This window comes from Heliangelus exortis, chromosome 9, assembly GCF_036169615.1.
Source record: "Heliangelus exortis chromosome 9, bHelExo1.hap1, whole genome shotgun sequence".
Taxonomy (NCBI): Eukaryota; Metazoa; Chordata; class Aves; order Apodiformes; family Trochilidae; genus Heliangelus; species Heliangelus exortis.
The window spans coordinates 11195642-11217164 of NC_092430.1; the positions used below are offsets into that span (position 1 = coordinate 11195642).

The 21523-nt window shown below is 38.6% G+C and overlaps 1 protein-coding gene and 1 long non-coding RNA gene across 3 annotated transcripts in view; one reads left to right on the forward strand and one right to left on the reverse strand.

Moving 5' to 3' along the window:
* Positions 1-9461: 9461 nt before the first annotated feature.
* Positions 9462-21523, forward strand: part of ZBTB38 (zinc finger and BTB domain containing 38) — a 45963-nt gene continuing 33901 nt past the window's right edge. The window contains exon 1 of the mRNA XM_071752120.1: positions 9462-9566. The gene's annotated coding sequence lies outside the window, so the exon portion shown is untranslated. The remainder of the gene's footprint in view (positions 9567-21523) is intronic.
* Positions 14020-21523, reverse strand: part of LOC139799780 (uncharacterized) — a 28929-nt gene continuing 21425 nt past the window's right edge. The window contains exon 6 of one of the 2 annotated variants that reach the window (XR_011727465.1): positions 14020-14667. This is a non-coding gene — a long non-coding RNA (uncharacterized lncRNA). The remainder of the gene's footprint in view (positions 14668-21523) is intronic. The other variant, XR_011727464.1, reaches the window with a different exon arrangement.

Here is a 21523-nt window from a genome sequence, read left to right on the forward strand (position 1 = left end):
TCCCTGCAATTTCGAATCTCCACGCTCTTTCATTCCTGCGATACCGGCTAATTCTGGTTTGGCGGAGGAGATCTGCAATCCTCTCACATGCACACTCTTGTGGCTGAATGAAGTTTACTGCTGCACAGGTTATCGCCGGAAATTTACATCTGAGTTAGAGGATAAAATCCAATAAAAGCAGCCAGTATCAAGACGTTAATGTCTGTTGGGTTATATTTACTTCGGAGAGTCTGGTTGAATTTATGTAGCCAAATCACCCTAAGAAAAAAGCTTTAAAGCTTCCTTGTATAGTACCTTATTTGTGCAATAAATAAGCTTCAAAAACACTCCTCCCTTAGAAGAAAAGAGTTGCAAAAATATATTCCCACCTTTTTAAAGCAGTATTCAGACTTCAGCTGTATCTTTCGGTCTTACATTAATGAGGTATAGACTCTGCAATAAATTGCTTTGATTATTTGCAGTGAATTTACCCAGGCTGAAGTGATTGCATGTTGCTGTAAAAAAATTTCATTATCAGAGAATCTTGGTGTCCTACAGCAATGCACCGAGTAGAATAGGTAGATTTTCAAGAAGATGCAAGGAAGAGTTTGAGAGAAGACAAATTGAGATCAACAGGAATGCTTTAGTGCTGTTGTACATGCTGTCCGTATGCATAACTTGGTTAAGTATCTCTTTTAAAAGCATTTGTTTGGGGGAGGTAAAAAATAGGTGCTTGAGGCTTTCCTTTTTTTATCTAGTATTTTTTATTTATATATTTTTTGTAAATTTTTATTTCAGCACATTTGCTGTGCCTATGTGTTGCTTACACATGCAAATATCATCTATTTTTTCTAAAAGTTTATGTTCTGTTCCACTACATCTCTATTCCATTATATATATCAATATGAAACATTCAGGTTTTTGTTGAAGTGTGTGCTGCTCTATGGGCTATTGCTATGGCTTCAGTCTGTAAAATTTTGCATGGCTTTTGCACTGTAGTCTTAAAAAGATAATCCTGTTCCAGAATCAACAACTAGATTAGTGTTATAGATTTATGAGTGGGTTAATTTACCCTCCTTTACTTAGGCCTTCAAGGGTAGACACTCCACAGCCTTTCTGTGCAGTATGTTCCTGTGCTGTACTACCCATGCACAATCGCATGCATCCAGCCCCAACTCCACTGACTCAGTTTGTGGCCTTTGCTCCTGGTTTTGCCATTTGCTACTACTGAGAAGAGTTCAGCTCAATGATCTTTTCCACTCCCCTTCAGATAGATGTAGATTGCTGTGAGATCTCCCCTTCATTTCTTCTTTGCCAGGCTAACTAAGCCCAACTTGTACAACATCTCCTCCCAAGTCCCATGCTGTAGGCCACTGATCATCTCATCAGCTCTCTTCTGTTTGTCAATATGCTTCTTAAACTGGGGAACCCAGAACAGGACAAGTTATCCCAGATGTGGATTCACTAGTGTTGAATAAGGAGGAATAATAATTTCTATTCAGCTGCTGTCCATGTTCCCCTTCTAATGTTGCTCAGTCTATGGTTCACTTTATTCACGATGAAAACACCCTGTTGGCTCATATTCAACTTAGTGTCCACTGTTGACAGCCACATGCTTTTCAGCTGGGCTATGGCTCAGGCAGCCTGAGCTGGTGCCTGGCACTATTCAGCCCCATGTGCACAACTTTTCACTCCTTGTTAACTTCATGAGGTTTCTGTAGACCCATTTTATAAATTTCTCAGTTGTCTCAACTGAAGCTCCACTGTTTGGTTTGAAAATCACCCTTTGTAAATTAGTATTGTCTGAAAATTTGATGCAGGTGCATTCTGTGTCATCATTCAAGTTACAATGAAGGTAATAACAAGACTGGCCATGGTATAGTGTTTGGTTTGCACAAGCCACCAACTAAACACCAACCCATTGATTACTACCCTTCAACCACAGCAATCCATCCAATCTCAACCCATATAGCAGTTCATTCATCCAGACTGTACTCCTCATCTTTTTCCTCACCTTGGGCATTAACCACTTCCTGAATCCCCATTGCTCAAAATGGCATCTGTTTTAGAGATCTTACAAACTGTTCAGACCTCTGAAAATGTGTAGTGATGAAATGATAAAGTGCTGATTTATCTTCCCAGCACTTTTCTTTCACTATTGCTGCAGTGCTAATTACTTTTCTACCCTAAAGCTCTCATTAAGTCACCACACTACTTCCCATGAAGTGATAGTACTGCAGTAATTGATAAGGAAATAAAGATTTGAAATAGCAGCTTGATACAGAACAGAAAAAGCATAAAAGCATCTTCCTTCCAGTTTTGTTCAATCACCGAACTTGTAAACAGTGAAAAGCACCATCAAATAACCTGGTCAACTCTTTCTACACAGTTATTGTCAAAAAGAAAGATAATTTTGGTCTTTAAATATTTAGCGTCCTCTTTCTTCCAGTAACCTCTCTGGATTACTGTAGAATTCTGTGTATTTGGAAGGGCCTGTTACGCTGATCCTGGGTTAAAAAGGAAAAGAAGGAAAACAAACCAAACAATATTTGAATTTGGCTTAGGGAGTGCACAGTAGTTCTGATTTCTTATGACACCCTAAAATCTTGTGATTCCTCTTAATTTGGCAACTCCAGGCTGCCAAACAGAAATAATACATATTTTCTTGGGGGTTTTCTTGCACTGCCTTTCTGAAGAAAATACTTGGTATCTTTGGTGGATTTACCACAAACCAACATCCTCCAAGAATGTTCTAAACAAGTATGAACATTTTCAACAACTTCTCCAGCTCCTTCTGTGATAGCTGCAGAGTTTTAGACAAATGTGAAAGAATGACCTAACTTGCTGCCTTCAAGTTCTAGACTGTAGAAATGCAATTCATAAATGGAAGAAAAAGCAGTATTTTAATCATTGATAGCATGGAGATTTCCATTTGGGCAATAACTACTTGTTTTTTCTCTTTCTTCCCTCCCCATGAGAGCTGAGGCATTATAGCAGCTATACATAGGGGAAGGATCAAGAGGTCCTGTTCGATTTTCTTAACTCCTTCTGGGACACCGTGTCCAAAAAAACCTTATAATGTGTATCCTACAAGAGAAGAAGTTTCCTGGAGTGTCTTAGTAAGATGAAAAAAGGATGGTCCTCAGCAGATGGGGAGACAGAAGAGTTGTGTGGCTGTTTCATCAGTGCCTTGTCAAAATTCACGTTCGAGATTCCCCCAGCAAAACTGAATATTCCTGTTCCGCACATGAGGAGCTGGGCCCAGGTTCTTCCTGACACAGGAAAGGGAATAATGAAGAGGGAAAGTGAGCAGGGAAAGGACACTGTGCTGGCAAGGAAGCCTAGAGAGCTGGTGGGGAACAGTTGGGTGGGGAATAGTTGGGTAGGCTTCTGCTTCTGAACTGCTGCCATCCACATACTTGAAAGTCCTTCAGGGGTGGCAGCAAACCTGGGTTTCCAGAGTTTAGATGAAGAAGCTGATGGGGAAAATGGATGATCTACAACTCCTCATAGTTATTTCTCTGCTTCAGAAAGTCACAGCACAGAAGTGGTACTTGCTCACAAAACAAAGGGAGATGTGATAAACCGGTCCTTTTTTGCAGCCTTACTTAATTTCAGCCCTGTACATTAGAATCCAAGTTGTATAATGATCAGGTAAAATCAACTGTCTTATAAAAAAGAAACCCTATTAGTTGGAAGGGCTATTGTAACACTAACATATCTTGCACATGCTGGTATCTTGCTTTTCTGGTTTAAAACGTGTGAGCATACGGGCGTGGTTGCGGTTGGTTAAACATCAGAAGTACCGCACCAGGAGGAGGAGCTCAGGGTCCCCCGATGTGACTCCACTGCAGTCACTTCCTTCTTTGGGTCAGACTTGTTCACATAAGAAATCTCAGAGCTCTCACTGAGAAGTGTACGACTTGGTCATAGGTTGGACCTGTTGCAAATATACCAAATTAACTGCAAGCTCCAGTAAGGTCGAATTAGCACTTGGTTAGTTAATATAAATTCAATTAATGATTTTGGTAGCAGGGCTTAGTCCTTCAGTCCATGCCATTCAAATCACAGTATTGATCTGTGTGTAGTAGCTAAATTTTCACTCTTTACATATTTTACTCCAGTGGGTACAAAGTAAATGTTTTGCATAGGTCTTGTCTAAACAAGTAAACTTGTTTTTACTGCAGATTAAGTATAGTTTTATAAATATATTGCTAGCCTTGTTCTGCATTTTGGTTCATCTTGACAGACTTCTAGGTAAAAAAAAATCTCTTGATCCAAATATTTTGAAAATACCAGATATAGCAGTATTTGTGCTTATAAACTTTGATGTCTTCTGAGATATATTTGAACTCTGTGGCTTTCTTCTCTGATTCTCTTTTTATCCACTATAACACCACTGCCAAAGTACTGCATTTTCTTAATAAACAGTTCATTAAATAGCATAGGTTTTGTGAAATACTAACATCAAAATTTTATAACTTGATGTGTATAAAATCCCAAAGCAATATTTTTTCAGATGAATGCACTGAAAAAGAGCTGTCAATATTTTAGCCAAGTTACAGTAGGTAACGTAGTTCACAAGTAAATTGAACTGTGTAATTAGTGGGTCAGATCTCATTCGGTTATCTGCATCAGTACTTGAACCAGGTACTCTCAAGCTGTGGGAGGCTGCTGAGGTTTTCTCACTGTCCCTGTACTTTGCTGCTCTTGCACTCCCCAAAGCTGCATGGTCTGTTTTGGTGGATTGGAGTGTGACTGCTCTGCATTAGGCCAACAAAACCCAGAGATGCTCTAACAGCAATCACTGAGAGTTCAGCCGGAACTATTTGTACAAAAGCTGATGGTACATGTCCAAGATAGAATAATTTTTTCCTTTTCAGCAACTGTTCTGATATCACTTGCTTGCTTTGTTGGGTTTTTCTAGTGTTTGTCTGTAGCACTCATTTTTTCAACAGCCACACTTTTCCCAAAACAAAGGTAGGGAATGTAGGTCCATCATATTTCAGTCTTTATTAAACTGCCTGAAGATCTTTAGAAAATTTAAATAAATACAAAGAGGAGTAGAGATTGTAAATATATTTTATGCTTCTTTTGTTTGTTAGCATTTTGTAAACTTCAAAATGAAATTCAAACATTTATATTAATTTATAAATTAATATTTATATTACATTTATAAATTACATTTATAAAATACATTTATATTATGTTTCCTTGTTAAGTTTTCACTCTTGAGAAATAAACAGAGGGCTTCCTTTCAAACCGATAGGAGCACAAACTAAACAATTGTCACTTTATACTTATTTTATCCACATATCAGTATATAAAGAAAGATTTGTAACTTCTCGATGTCAAATAAACTTTCAGTGCTACACTATCATGATGCTAATCTATGTATGAACCCCTCCCTGAGTATTTCTTGTTACCCTTTCTGCAGTACATTTCTCCAGTGAGCTCTAAATGAAGTCAGCACTTAGTCACTGATTATCTGCCATCCATCATAGTCCCACAGATACCGGCATCCTGCAGCCGCTTCCCGAAAAGACATTCCATGTATTATAAACATGGCCTTGTTCAGTAGTCTCTAAGGCTAAACCAAGTGTCTCATGCTTCTGTGAGCTGGAGCAGTTCCCACAGCCTTGGTTGCTTGGTTTCTTACCATATGACCAACTGCAAACCAACAGGACTACTGATGTCTGTAGGACTAAAAGTGATAGCTCATCTGTGTGGCTATCATGGTCTGGATTATGAGGGGGTTTAGATGAAAAGGAAACATCCACAAATTCTGAGCAGTTACTGTCAAATTGTCTTTGGGGAGGTGAGACCTCTCTGAGCTTCTGAGTTAGAGTGGGAGGGCTGGGTGGAAGACCTCATTCATGCTCCAGTTTCTAAGCAAGCAATCAAAACCATGCAGTACCTGTAAGAATGGCTCCCATCCAGTACAGAACAGAAAGTAGAATATCAGTCACTTTGCTCCATTTTCAAATCAGTAACTTTTTCAACATTACTATTTTTAGATTTTTTTAATCAATGTTATCAGCCATCTCTAAAGAAATCACCAGATTTCAAGGATTATTTTAGAAATTACTTCATATTTGGTAATATAATGGAATAAATTGTTGTGGGGTTTTGGGGAGGTTTTTTTGGTTTTGTTTCCAAATTTGACATTATTGCTTTAAAAGATGTAGAATGAAACTGCAGAATCTGCCTAGCAACAAAAGGTACTCTCTCACCCTCTAGTGGAGGATTATAAAATAGTTTTCTTCCCATTTTCGCATTTGTAAACCACCAAATAATGCTATCAGAGGTTGAAAGCTTTTCTGAATATATCATAATCTGTCTTAATGTATAACCGAAATGTTAGATGGCTAGCAGAGCAACATGATATATTTTCATATTAATCCTTTTTCTACAAGTGCACCTTTTTAAAGTGATCCTTAATTGTACGAATTGTGAAATATTGATGTGTGAAAAAATTTACAGATACCTAAACACATTTTTAAACACCAGTAAAGGCCTAGCAGCTAAGATTAAAAATAACTCCTAATCTCAAAAGTAAAATACATCACACAGTTGAACACAGAAGCAGCTTGCATGTTGGTACTTGCTGGGTTGATCCTCAGTTTAAAAAGCACATGCCTAAATGATAAAGATTTTTATTTTAATTCAAACGTTTTCAGCAGTTGTGGTGTTCACCCTAATAGAAGGAGACTGTGACAATACTTGGATACAATGCACATCCATTTCTTACTCAAAATCAGATGTTACAATCTACTGCTTTGTTTCATTCTATTAATAAACAATTTTTAAAACACAGCCTAAACATCCTCCAAGCACTTATTATTCACTGTAAGTGTAAACTGCTTATAGATTTACTGATTCATAAGACCAAGTCATTAATTAGGGTTATAGAAAATACTTCTAATATATTACTTATTAAAAAAAGATGTGCCTATAATTACTTCACTTGTAGTTTTGAAAATATAACAAGACTGTTGTTTCTTGGCTAGATTCCTGTTACTGTTCTCAGAGGAAAGTTTGTCATCTTATTCTGCTGCTGAGCTTTTTAGCATATTTTTCTATTTTGTGTTTATATTATCTCACTTCCTCTGTTAGTTTTTTTTCCCCCCTTGCTTGTTGCCATGCAAAACACTCCATGTCAGTCCAAGTGAATCTGAAAGACAGGTTGCATGTAGTTAACTTCACAGCCTTCAGCTTCTAGGGAGAGTGGCTTTCTCCACCTGCAAGTCCCTGCCTTGCAGCATGTGTCACTGTGAGCATTTTAATTCACATTAATTTGAGTTTGTATATGTATTGTTCTTACTAAGTCACTAAAGGGTAACAAAGGTACTTAAAAAGAAGAGCTGGATGACAGTTTTGGGTTGTCACAGTCTCACTCAAGTACCAACAGAATGTGGATCTCTTAGTAAGGAGGAAAAGCATTTCTTTCCTTGTATGGGGGAGTGACTCAAAGGACTGTGGTGCAATGAGTCACTCGAGTTGTAATTGCTGCAACACAGAAACTTGTAAGAGTGGGGTGAAACAGTGTGCTAAGAGAAAATACGGAAGAGATGGCCTGAACGCATCCCAGGCTCCGGAATTCGTCAGATTGTTTACAGCTCCGTTAGTGTTGCAGGGAGGGTGACAGAGAAGAAAAGCAGCGGAGCAGGGTGTGAAAGGGATGTTTGTCCACTGATTGTTCAGATTATCAAATGGGGAGAGAGAAGTTAACAGATTGTTGGCCAGGATAACATAGTAGCATCATCACGCTGCCGGCCTGTAGTTGTTGATTTTCCAAAGGCTATATATTCCTTTCTGTTTAGTGTAATAAGAATGTTATAAAGATTACTATTTGAGAGAGTGCTAGCTCCTGGGGCTTTCAAAGTTGGTTGTTAGCTTTCCCCTGGTTTCAAAATGGAGTCCCCAGCTCCAGCAGTCCGTAGTTGTCAAAGGACCTGGCAGATGTTAGGAGATCCCCTTCCTGCTGCTGCAACAGCTACAGCTGAGGTGGCACCGGGCACACAGAATGAAACAGAAAATAAGAAAAACTATGAAGTGTTTTCTAATTTAAATCAGTTGATCATTTGTGGAGCTGAATTAATAGGGAATACAAATATGATTTTAATACAACTATTTTTTTATGCAGTAAGAGGAAATTACTGTTAACCATTCTAAGCTTCATTTTGGAAGCAGTTTCATTCATATTCAGAAACGGTTTTCACCCAATTATTGTGTTCCAAACTTCAAGATGATGATTATTTCAGCCTTAGTACTTTCAGGAGCTCTGTCTTTAAGCTTAAATTTTCAGACCCACTTCTCAAGATTTTCTCTAAAAATGCATGTGTTTTATTCAGCTCATTTCATGACTGACCTGCCAGTTCCCTGAGTTTGTATTTTTAACTTTAATTCTTAACAGCAATGTAATAAGAATGTAAAGAGAAGCTACAATTAGGATTAATGAGGCTGCTTGGAATGAACAGTCACCACCTTCTACCGTCCCTAAAAGTAATGCTTCTGCGCCTCCGGTTGTTCCGTTCCCCCCCATAACCATGTGCAGATACAACTCCTCCCGAAGGTCCGGCTGCTGGAGGGGGTGTTCCCCACGGTGCCGGCTCCGGCCCCCCCCCTGCTCCCGGCAGCCGCCGACGCCCCGCAGCCTCGGCCGCCCCCGCGCCTCACGCAGCACAAGCAGCGGCGGTTCCGGGGGAGGCCTCCCGTCCGCCCGCCACGCCAGGGGGCGCTATCGGGGCAGCCAGCCCGGCCCGGCCCGCCTGGGTGCAGGCCCCGCGGGGCCGGGTTGGGCCCGGTGCAGTGGGGGAGCGGAGAAAGGGCGCTGCCCAGTCTTGTCATTAGGGGATATTTTTTTCCTTCACGGCTGCCTTCATTGTGTTGTAGGAGCTCGGATCTGGCACATCCGTAACCTCATTTTGTCAGGAATGGAGGCGGCAGCTCAGAGAGGCCCTCATGTGCAGGTGTGACGTCCCAAACTCCTCGGTCGGGTGCGACTCGGGAGTGACGGCATCAACCCAGTGGAGTGACGGCATCAACCCAGTGGAGTGACGGCAGCTCACACTGGAGTCAGACACCTTACGGTTTTTGAAAATGAGTTATTTGGTAAGGATACACTGTTTAAAAAAATATTTCTTTTAACCGAGGTCCATCTGAAAATGTTGCTACTTTAGATGCAGCAAATTAGGTCTAGAATATATTTTAATTCCTAAATTAATTTATTTTACCCTATTGCCAATTTATTGAAGTTTTGATAAGTGGCTAAGTAAAGCCATTACAGAAAAAGAGGGTTTATTGTTCAACATATAATTAGTCTATATCACTGGAATTTTAGAAAAGTTTTTTGCACTAAATAACAGCTGTTAATGCTTGTTGAGTATCTTTAGTATGCACAATTCATAGTGCCTTGCAAATCATTATAAACATTATATTGTTTCACAAACAATGCCATTTACGTCACAGAGAAGCCAAGACACACACTCAGAACAGGCTGCTGAGAAGACTGGAAATAATGAGCTCGTCCTCTGACCCCATTTTGATGACTCTGACCCGAAAAGTGGGTAGTGCTTGACAGGCGGGTAAGGCTGATTACCCTGGGCCTCCACGGAGGTTACAAATTGCATGCACTAAACCTTAGCATCTGTAACGTTCACACCAGGCTTGGCAAACTATCTGTGGTTTAATATTTATTGAAATACATGTACCATGTGTTACAAAAGAGGGTGCCTTGCTGCCAGCTGCAATATTCTGACTATATGTAATACAGCATAGAAAGTGTATGTCTGACCTTTGTGTAAAACTTAAATTACCCTGGTCCTTCTCCCTGCAGTTCTTCTGAGGAGGTGTGGAGGCTTCTGCATGTCACCATTTAATTTATCCTCACTTTTGGAGAAAGAATGTTGTAGAGTAACTAGTAAGACTACTAAATGATAAAGTCTTCGGTTTTTTTGTAGCTATAGCAGACTTACAGAACCAAATATATCTTACTATGTTAATAGCCAATTGCAAAACTTCCATTACCTTTTGTAGAGTTAGCATCAAGTCCCTAGGCCTGATTCTGCCAGAGAGCTCCAGGCAGTTTTTCTCCAGGCATTGAGAACATAACTGTTCTGACAATATCATTGTCAGGCCAAGGTTTTGACTTAATGCAGTGTTAAGGCTTGGACAACAGGCCCAAGACAGAGTTGACCTCTAGATATATCCTGTCTTTTTTACTAATAGCCTTTGTATCAGTGGGTATTGTGCTGGGTTATAACAATAGTCATGCTGATGCCAGCAGCTAACCTTTGCACCAGTATGCTTATGCCAGCAACTAACCACCCAAAATATTGTTTGTGCTGACTTGATGTCTGGAGACAATATTTTAGGAAACCCTACCAACCACACCCTGGACTCAGGCCAACTCTTGGTCCTCGTTGGTCTGGGGGGGTTATATAACCAGATAGTTCTGCATAGCAAAATATGCAAGTCATTCTGACTTGCTGATTTTTTAAGCATATAAGGATGGACCCTCGTGCAGAGACTTTGGATGCCTCACCTCTGGGTGGATGCACCACATAGAATTTTCCCACTTGCTGGGAATGGCTCCAAATCCTTGCTGCAACCAGGGCTCCCCAGCAACTGTGGATCTGGATGATGGTACCATATGCAAGTGGAGATGGGTCTCTCTTAATCACTATCTTTCCTCTTATGTTGTAATGACTTGATGCATTACCCTGTATACTTCTATCTGTCTGCTTTAGGTGCTTTGTTCTGTATTTTTTTTATTTGGTTGTATTATTTAGCTATCACCAGTAAAACATGTCTGCTCTTTTCATTCTGGTATCCAGGTCTCATTACCATCCTCAGTCGGCAAAACACCCAAGCTCAGGAGGGTTGTCAAGTCATGGCTTCAGTGGGAGGGCACAGCAAAGAAAACTGTTACTAAATCTTTTAAAAGTTAAATTATTTTAGCTGATTTCATCCTCCACTTCATTCACTGCTTATTAAAATTAATTTATAAACTGAAGAAAAAAAAAAAAGTCCTACCCATTGATAAAAATGTTTTATGGAATACTTTGTTTATGGTAAACAAGGCAAGTAAATTTATGTATTACACAGGACTGAGCCCCTACCAAGTTAACACAGATGACATTCATACTGCATTGTGTGCATCTGGGGCCTAAATAATTGAGAATATTTTTTTCCCTTATGTTTAGAGAGCTAGATTTGCATTTTGCGTTGCCATCTATTTTAAGTCTTTTGGGAAGTTTCTCATTTTTTTAATATTTTATAAGTCTTGTGTCCGTCTTTTAGGTCCTTCTGAACTCGTGGCCTCTTTAGATGTTTGAAATTTGATGCCTAAAAATTGAGATGCCAGTGACTTCTGATGCTTTGATAGCAGCACTGTGTATTGAATTGTTAAATGTATCTTGCTGTATGTGTTTCTTCATGCAGTTAATAACTTCTGTGCTTACAGTTAGCTGGAGCAGCCTGCAACTGCTCCACTGAAATCTGTGGGTGTCTTTTAGCTTTGATACCAGAATGAGCCTGGCTGTGCTCTAACCTAGAGGCTATGCAGCTGTTTTTTACCTTACTTAGCTGGCTATGACGATAACATCATATTAATCAGAACAATGAGGAGGCAGAAGCAAGGCTAAAATTGAAGATTAAGGATCTGACTCATTCACATTATGGAACAAGGAGGTGCAAATTGCACTTCCTGACTTTGCAGTACACCTAGCAAACATCAATTACAGCACACCCCAAATGCACTATGCTATGAAAGGCCTGCTCACTGCCTCAGCACATACTCATCATCTAACATGCATATTATTGCTTCTCACTGGTAATTTAATGTTGGTAGTGGCTTCTTGCAGGATGGTAACTGAAAAAAGGCTTTTTGTTGTAGTAATTCTCCTTCATGCTTTTGCAGTCTTTGCTCACTGTCACCCAGAGAGGACAGCTTGTAGTAACAGTATCCTGATTATCTTCAGTTGGAGAAGAACTTGAGAGTAGTAGGGCCCCCATTCTCTGTGCCCTTTTGTTACTGATAGGTGTAATACTAGTAATTGCAATACCACCCATAGTGGTAATACGTAGCATGGACTGGTGGGGTTTTTCTCAGAAACAGCAATAAACCTGCTACTCAGATGTGTTCCAGCAACCAGAATAATTTTTTACCCCAATTCCATATAATTATAACCAAAAAATGCCCAAAGCAGGGCTATAAAACTTTGCTAGAAAATTTTTTAAAACTTTTGTACTACTGGAGAAGCTGCAAGATGAAGATTTCTATGACAGAGGGCTACAGAAAATTTCCTAGCAAAAAATTCCTAGAGTATCATAGAAAGGTGTCTGTTTGGCATTGAGTGATAGAGAATGTAGACCTTACAAGATGTCCTGGAATTGTGGTGAAGCCCATGAAATGTTAGAGAAACTTCTAAATTAGGGTAATCTGTCTTTCAGTGTCTGCCAGAATTATCCCAGTGCTGCTGTTGGTTATTTTGGTAGTTGAATAGTCTACCAAATGAGGACAGCTCAAAGGTGGCTTAAAACTTTGGCATCTCAGAAATCGTGTTTCTTCAGCCAGACAAGTAAAACCTGTGGGGTTTTGTTTCAGTATCTCACACATAATTACTATTAAGCTAATATAGTCACACTACAGACAGTGATTTCCTTTGTGGCAGATGAAACAAAATATTTTTTTCATCCCAGTGCTTCAACTGTCATGTTTCCAATTGAAATCCTAGGGAAGCTCTGATACACTGAGTCAAAGAAGGCTCTGCCATCCCAGACCACCCATTTAATCTTGCGTTTTTTAAAGAAAAAAATAATTCACTTTTGCAAAGAGTAATATTCATATGGTAGGTGAAAATACTCCATGCATTTCTAACCAGAGAGGTAGTGCAAGTATATGTAGTGTGTTAAGGTTTTGCTATAATATGATAGTGCTGAGTGTCTGTATTGAATCAGTTTGTATCATACACAAGATTCACAAGATGTGGTAAGACACATTCAAATTGATCATTCCCTATTAAAGCTCCTTCTGATTTTGCAGACTACCTCTAATAGACATCTTACCTTTAAGCACAGCACTGAGGTTCCTGTTAAATGCCACCTAGGAACACTGCAGAGATGAGGAAGCTGCTGCCCACTCTGGGTGTGAAGCCATGCTTGCATGTGTTATGGGTAATGATTTGCGTGAACAGCTCCTATGACTCCATTACCTGCGAAAATTCATAAGGTGAAATTTTACTGTATGTCTGTATACTGATGTAAATCCACATACAGATCTAAACTGCATATAAGACCCTTAATCTCCTTTTGCCTGTACAACTGATAGATGAATGACTAAGCAAAGCCTTAGTTACTTAAGCATATTTAAATTCAACTCTATTTCGGTCCCCTGCCAACCACAGGAGACAGTGGCTAAATTTTACTATGTCTATTCTACATAAAGCAATGTACTATGTCTATGTACTATGTACTATGTCTATTCTACATTCAGAAAAAAAAAAAAAAACAATTTTCTGCTTATTTAGCCTATACTTTCAATATGTACATCCTTCTAGACAATAAAGTTGGAGTATATACTCTGTGTGTGTCTTTATACATAAATATATGGCTGAAGGACCAAAATGCTCTATTTGCTAAAAAGACTGCTAGGAGACCATAAAGCTGATTTGTGACAATGCAGTGTTGACACTGTTGAACTGAAGCTGTATGACTGCACCGAGCCCCAGTTAAAACAGGAGCTGGTCTGTGTGGAGGAGTTTAAAGGTTTGGAGCCATAGCTGTGAAGTGATGCATTGCAACTGTTAACAGGTTGACAGCAAGAGGTGACTGCCTCCTGCAAGGGAAGCTGTAGTCACTGGCCACTACTTTCTCTTTTGCTTAACTAAAAGAAAAAACACTATTTCTCATTCTGTGAAAAAAAAGTGCACATGCACTGCCTGCCCTTGATATATTAATCTAAATAACTTCCTATGCTCTGTATTTTTTCACAAAATGTCTTGCAGCATATGTTGATAATTTTAAAGCATGCTTATCTCTTCTCCATGTGCTTAATGGCCATTTGTACACGTGGAGACCAAAGGTCACTTTATTGAACCATGCAGACTCAGTAAGGAGATGCTTACTATGTCACATCCATATACTGTCTATATTATTGAAGAATATAGCTATAGGGGAATTATGTAAAATCTAGTCATACAGTTTTGTCAAGTCAGAAACTGTATGTAGTACCTGTGTTTCTGGCTTACTGTTATCTAGCAACCAGCCACAGGCTGGTCATATATGTAATAAAAATGAGGGCACAGTATTGTCAGAAGAAGGTGTATCAGTCTGGAAACCTGCTTGTCTGTAGGAAGCCTATGGCTAACAGGTGAGCCACAAGGAGCCAAATGCAAGCAAAATGCAAGCTCTCATCAAAGTTATTACATGAATTTTGAAAACAGGACTTAACATTCTGAAATTACATAGCTTTGGAAAGGCTTAAACTTCAGTATTTGTGTACCTACATGTTTTCTTAACTGAGGTTCACAGAGGGAAAGCTGAGATGCCTCAGATCATTTACAGTATCCTCCTTGCTTCTGAAATATCTTTTTTTGAGTGCTTGTCTCTGTTCTCAAGTATTAAATTCAGTTTTCACAGTAATCTGTATTTTGGTTAAATGCAGGGAGCATCTGGTAAAATTGCCTGAAAATCAACCACAAAATAAACTGCAAGTTATTTCAAGGAAATCCAGCATTTAAGACAGCATTTAAAATATTCTGCATTTAAATAAAATTAAGAAAATATTAGAAGTTGGGGATTTACATATCAGAAATACAAGCCTCAGACAGGTAAACTTCCAGGGAGGACCAGTGTTTACTACAGAACAATTTTGAAGATTTGAGCACATTTAAATACTTCATATATGTGAGGGAGTTTTAAGTTGGTAAGTAAAGCAAATTGCTAGTGATAGTTGGCAAAACCAATTTGCCTTTATATGAAAAATCATATCCTTCTGACTAAAACTTCATGTCAAATACTCTTCACAGCTGTCATCTATTTAGGTACTTGAAAGGAAGCATTCAGAGCAGATTATGTCATGTTAAGTGCAAGATAGTATCACAAATGTACCTTATTTTTCTAGTAAATGTAGTACTTGTGAAAAATTCTAGCATAATGGTTTTGAAGGCTGAAATATTTTAGCTATTAGGGTTATTGCACTGCAAGTTTATTTTACTACACTACCCATCTGCCAATTGAGGGACCAGCAAGAAGACTCAGAACAGCTTATTCTCTTTGTTTGTTCCTTCCTTTGCCCTAATAAAATAAAGTAAAATTAATCCATTTAGCGATCATAAGTGGCACATTTTATGATGAGGATACTGTTCATTTCCATACCCTCCATATTAATCTTTCTGCTAAATGGCCATGAAAAGGAGACGGTTAAGAATATGCTTTACAGGTTCTGGTGTGATATTCTTTCAATCATGAAAACCCATATATCACATACAAAGCTTACAGTAAAATCAGCTAACAACTGTGCACAGACAAAGTTCTCTAACTGAATAGCTGCTAACCATGCTTGTGATTGTGGGGGAAAATAGCATCAAGCTCACTCTACAAATTATGATACCTTTGGGGTTTTTGTTGTGGCCTTTTCTTTTACAGGGTGTGGGAGTGGTCTTTAAAGATCATTAACATGTTCAGTAATTCATCAGAAGGAAAATGCTTAGTTACACTGCATATAGAAAATGTAGTAAGAAACATTCCTTTATACAGTTGATTTAATTTTTATTACTTCAGTTAGGCTGCTTCTACCAAAGATAGTTTGAAAATTATTTGAAATTAAGAACTTAAGTATCTTCTCCTGTGTTATCATCTCCTCTGTTCTCTCTATCATGACCTTGGTGCCTGCTGACAGTACATGTTGGATGTGAGAACTCCACAGTTTGTAATTTGTATCATCTTTGGAGTACAAGAAGCAAATGTTTGAATAACTTTTACTTTGATGCCACTTAACCAGTGTGTTGGTGCATATGCTGGTATTCACTAACTCTGCACTCAGTGGAACATGAAGTCGACATGTGTGCTTAGGTTATAACAAAGCTTAAAGCTATTTGCATGTTACTAATAAAAGGCATTAAAAAAAGCCCAGAAAAAATATTCAAAATAGAACCTCCTTGACCATCTGTGATGGAAGCTACTTTTGCCACAACAGCTGGAATTGTTTTAATTGCAGGTCTTATAATCATCATTGTAATTAGCAACCGCCTCTTCTGTGGAGAAGGAAACGATGATGGCCATTTAAATAGCTCAAATAAAAAGGCCAGAAAAAATATTATTATTCATGGACTGCAAATGAGTTTGCATCTTCTGCTGCTTCTGATAATAGCTGTTGGAAGACACCTTGGTAACACTACTTTACATTTATTAGCTTTCTTGGTTTGTTGCTTGCATTATGCTTTAAGCCCTGTGGTTTATGCTCAGCAAAACCAAGAGCTGCAAACCAAGGTATTTAACAGGCAAAGACATGGTGCACTCACTACATGGAAAATGCTAATGGCATAGCAGATATTTAGTTAACTGATTTAGGTGACTGATATTAGATGTAAAACTCCAGCTCTTCTAATAAAGTGTGATCATAAACACTGTAAAATAAAGATGGAATCCTTGGATACTGCTGCACAGTGTCTATATGACACTGGCTGGAACTTAAAGGAAGCTGAACTGTTTGACTTCAACAGTTTTCATATCCTTGCTAGCAGAAGCCTGAGTGCGAGTTGGCATGTGAAAATGCTACAGGTTTGCTGAAGGAGATCTAAAACATGACAGGATTTATTTTTAAAGAAATGGAAGCCTACCTTCACTGGGCTATAATAAAAATTATTAAAGAGAACACAGTGGACTCCAGCTGCAAGTAACTATTGTTAGATTTAAAAAACAAAACAAAACAAAACAGTAACAGCCTTTCCAAACACAAAATCAACTTGCAGATCAAGTGTCAAAATTGTTTTTAATATTTGAAAGTATGTGCTACTATGTAACAAGACTACTCTGTCTTGTTACATTTAGGAAAATGAAGGTTTACTAAGATTTTAGTAAGCTGCCATTCTTTGAGAATTTGCCTCTTAATTGTTGAATTCTGGAATACATCAAAGTTAGGAATACAAATCCTTTTAAAAACCTATTTATTTAGCAATGAGTTCCTGATTTAACAAGGCTGATACACTGGTTTTGTGGGACCTCTAGGAGAGCTGTACTTGAGGGAAGGATAGGCATATTTTTCTTTGTTGCTGTTGTCTATCCAGTGCTCAAGGCTGTAGCCAGGATAGTTGTGGGAGGTTGTGGGGAGTGCTCCTTTCCATCCCTTTTATCTGTCTTGCAGTTGTCTTGCAGGCCTGTCTCAAGGCCAGTCTGTTGACTGCTTGGGACATGTTTTCTCTGATTTGAATCTGGTTTTTTTTCCCCTAATTCTTGCTTTATCACTGCTATGCAAGTCCTATTTTAATTCTGAATGTATCTTCTGCTCTCTTTCATGTGCTTCCAAATGTGATTTTTCTCCAAAATGTTATTCTTTTGATTAATAAATGACATCACCTAGACACAGAAATTTGAAAAACTAGACTGGTTTTTCTTGAAAATTTTTCTAGCCTCAGCCCCAAGAGTACATACACCAGAAAAGGAACTGTCAGCTTTTAAATTATCGTAAAACTAAAGAAAAGTGAATATGGTGTTCACTTGCCTTTTAATGTTTAACCTTTTAGGGTATGCTTGCTTTTAGCTCTGATTTACATCTGCGAAGCTAAAAATTACTTTAAAATAAACAAAGATATTTTAAAATAAAAGCCAATATTCTTCCTAGTAATAGGATCCCAGAAGCCCATCCCACAATGATGTGATGAAGAAAAAAATTTACACTTCAGGACAAAATTTCAGTAAATGCTGCATTACTGTGTGATTCACTAGGTATGTATCAGCTTAACTTGTGACATTTAAATTTGAAAGCAGTGGCTTTGGGCATGTGATCTTACATTTGCAGATCTAACAAGCAGATGAAAAGGAGAAAACTGCTTATTTAGCAGTGAGTTTAGATGAACCAATAAGATCCTTGACCAAAATCTAAAGTACAAAAAAGAAAATGAGGAAGTAAGCCCAACCACATGCTAATTTGTTCCATGATCAGACAGCAGATAAACTGTTTTCAGCTTGGCATTTATATTAGCTTAATATCATCATAAATAGAGCACAGTTTGCATGGATAGTGAAAACTGAAGCCAGCTGATGAGCTCCACTTTGCTTGTTGGAATGAGCTCTGAATTTTAGGTAAGATGGAGAAAATTTTTCTGTCTCACAGTACAGTGTAAACAGAGATAATACTGTCCAGTGAAAGACCTGGAAAAAAATGGTCTGAGGTTTGTGTGTAAGCTGAGCCCTGCCTGAAGGCTCGTGCTGCCTGGTGCCTGGATCTGCCCTCTCAGTGCTGCTCACTTGAGCACTTGTACAGACAACACTGAGGGCTGCTCTGATGAGCCTTTCCAGCTACTGTGAGACTGTGCTTTCCTGAGCACTTGTTTACCTAGAGTTCAGAGAGGAAGACAACACAGGATGTCAGAAACAATACATGAACCGGAGCTGAAGTGTTATTTTCACACCTACTAAGCATATCTTCCAGAGATGAACATATTTCAGCAGTGCTGAAATCCTATGTAAAAATATAATATAATATAATGATATCCTCTGTCTACAGTGGGAAGTTAAAATTATGTTATACAAATAATATAAAATAAACCACCAAAGATGGCGTTTTTAATTATTAACATTTTTTTCACCGTAGAGACATTGAACTCATTCTGCTTTTCTTCTTTCATCTTGTTATACAGTGTTAAAACAGGGAAGAAAAGAGGTGAGAAGAGTCCTTCTATAGGGAGGTGGGGAAAGTCCAAGCTAATAAATGGAAAGAAGTGCTTGCTGTCTTTTTGAAGAACAGAGTAACACAGTATGAAGCTGTCAAAGTCCGTTCTGAGTATGCCTTAACTGCACTGCAAATACTGTACCAAATTTAGAATAACCGCAAATTGAAACTTGAATAGTGGTGGAACTGTCATCTCTACAGAAGTTTGGTAATATGAGTAGAGTGATTAAGGGGATCTCTCTTCTGAGCGTCCCGTTCACAAGTGCTTGTTGCCTTGGCAAAGAGTCCTTTATGTCCTAGATACTAGGAAGCAGTTCTCAGTTTTCCTTTTCTATGGCTTCTTTGGGGTGATAGCGTAGAAGCAGATAATTTATGGTTGTTTTTACAAGCACAGTAATTTCAGTATCTTTTAAAGGCAGAGTTTTCAGTTAAATTAAATTCCAGTTGATAAATGTTTCTGCAATGTCACATTTTTGCATAGTTTAATAATTAGTAGGGTAATTATAGACCACAAGATAAGTCAAACACAAACCTTTTCAAGTAAATATGCTCAGCAAGTTATATTTAACAAGATGCTAAACATTCCAGAAGCATCAAATCCTTTTCTTTCCCATAGAGCTCCTCCCAATAAAGTAAGGGGTAATGGCAGTGGAATTTTTGTCAAGTAGGCAAAAGCTAACAAGGGATCTAACTGATTTCTGACTTTTCCCCCTTAACCCATATGAGAATTCTAAAATTCCTAGTTTTGATTTGGTTTTGGTTTATGATTTAGCTATTTTGTCCCCGCTCCTCCTCTGTGTCTTCAGACATTGGTCCATTTTAAAGCAGCAGAGAAGCTCAAACAGCAGAAGCAGGCAACCTGCCTTCCCACGGGCTTGAAATGGCTGAGAACTAGTTGTTGTGTAGAAAAAAAGAGACATAGAAACTGATTGTCCTGGTTCTGATCCTTTTCCTTTGGTGTTATTGCTGGTTGTGATATATTCATATACTCTCCATTGTTAATGGAAATTATGTCTTCTGGTGATTTATAGAGAGGATTTCTGAGTTGATGGTTTGTCATTCAGAGAATGTAAATAGAAACACCTTGGAGTGTATCTTTGAACTTGCCTTCACTACACATGTTCTACAGTCCTGCAAAGCTTTTGAACACTAATTCCAGGAAGCTGTCAGGCAATGTGGTTTTGCCCACATGTAAAGATAGTTGGGAGATTTTACACATGCTGATTGAAAATAGTTCTTGTGTCTAAATAGGCTGGAGTCTAAGCAGCATTTCAACAGACCAGCAAATACATTCTTTTCCACAGGAGCTGACATCTGCTGGCAGTAACTGCAAAAATTAGTTTTCCAAATTTTAGATATTTCAGATATTTTAATGTATTTTTCCTTTAATTTTTCTACTCTGAGGTCAAGCTGGCATCATGTGTACCATGAGTATTTTCTATCAGTGCCTTCACATCAAGAAGTGATAGGTTATGGTCATATGTCTTGTTTTCTGTATTTGCAATCACAGTGAGTAGTGTGGTCTCTGACAGTGAAGCTTTTTTCAGTGTGCTTTTCAGGTGCATTGTTCATGGATAACATGGTAATCAAGTTATGCCCTTACTGGTATATGTTCAGCCTGGTTTACTAGGCCTATAACCTCAGTAACACTGATAGTAGGACCACATCAACTTCACTGAATTTGCAGTAACAGAACAGATTAAAATTCATCTTAAGAAAGAAGGAAACAGATTCTCAGCTAAGTAAAGAGAAGTTGAACTTACAGGATTACTTTCCAAAACAGATTCACTCGCAGTGTTAGATGTCTCCAACAAAGCTGGTTAGCACACTGGGGGCAAGAGATTTTGTGAGCATGTTTTGCTTGGGTTGTTCTGCTTTGTCAATGTGGTTTGGAACACAAAGGCTATTGTTTAAAAAACCATGAATGTTAATTTGAATTCCATTGCTGGGTTATTGCACAGGGTGTGGAAATAAAAAGCAAGCTCTGAATTATTATTTTTTTATATATATATTGTTTCCTTTTCCCTTTCTTCTCCTTTGTGCCTGGTTCTTTATTTTAATGTTTCTTCTCCAGACTATACTCTTTGAGACAATGGGTGTCCTCCAGCACTTACAGGGAAATGTAAATACATTCACAGCTGTGACTATAGAACACAATGGAATAGAATATTTCAGTTGGAAGGGACCTGCAACAATCATCTAGTTCAGCTGCCTGTAGATCTTCCAGCAAAGCTATATAAATTAAAAAATGAACTTACAGAACCAATTCTATAATGATGTCTGTGAGTAGTGACACTGGCAATATACCTGCTGTAAAATTAGGTGGTAATTGCAGTAGGAAAAGCCATAAGCTATTTCAGAAAACTCTGTGTGTAGTTTCAGAAGTGACACAGACCCAGCTTAGACCACACCATCACCACATATGCCACCATCCATTGACTCTCAGCCCTGAACCACACGCCCCAGCTGCCTCTATAGCCCTGGTTCCAGTGTTCATAAAGCAGTGGGGTGAGATGGACAAGCTCACTAATATAATCAGAAACAACCTTAAAAAAAGAGGCTTAGTTTTCAGGTGAGCTGGTCTGTCTCAACATGCAGCCTCACAAGCACTAAGGCTGGCATAAGGAGGGTGGGAGGAATAGGACACAG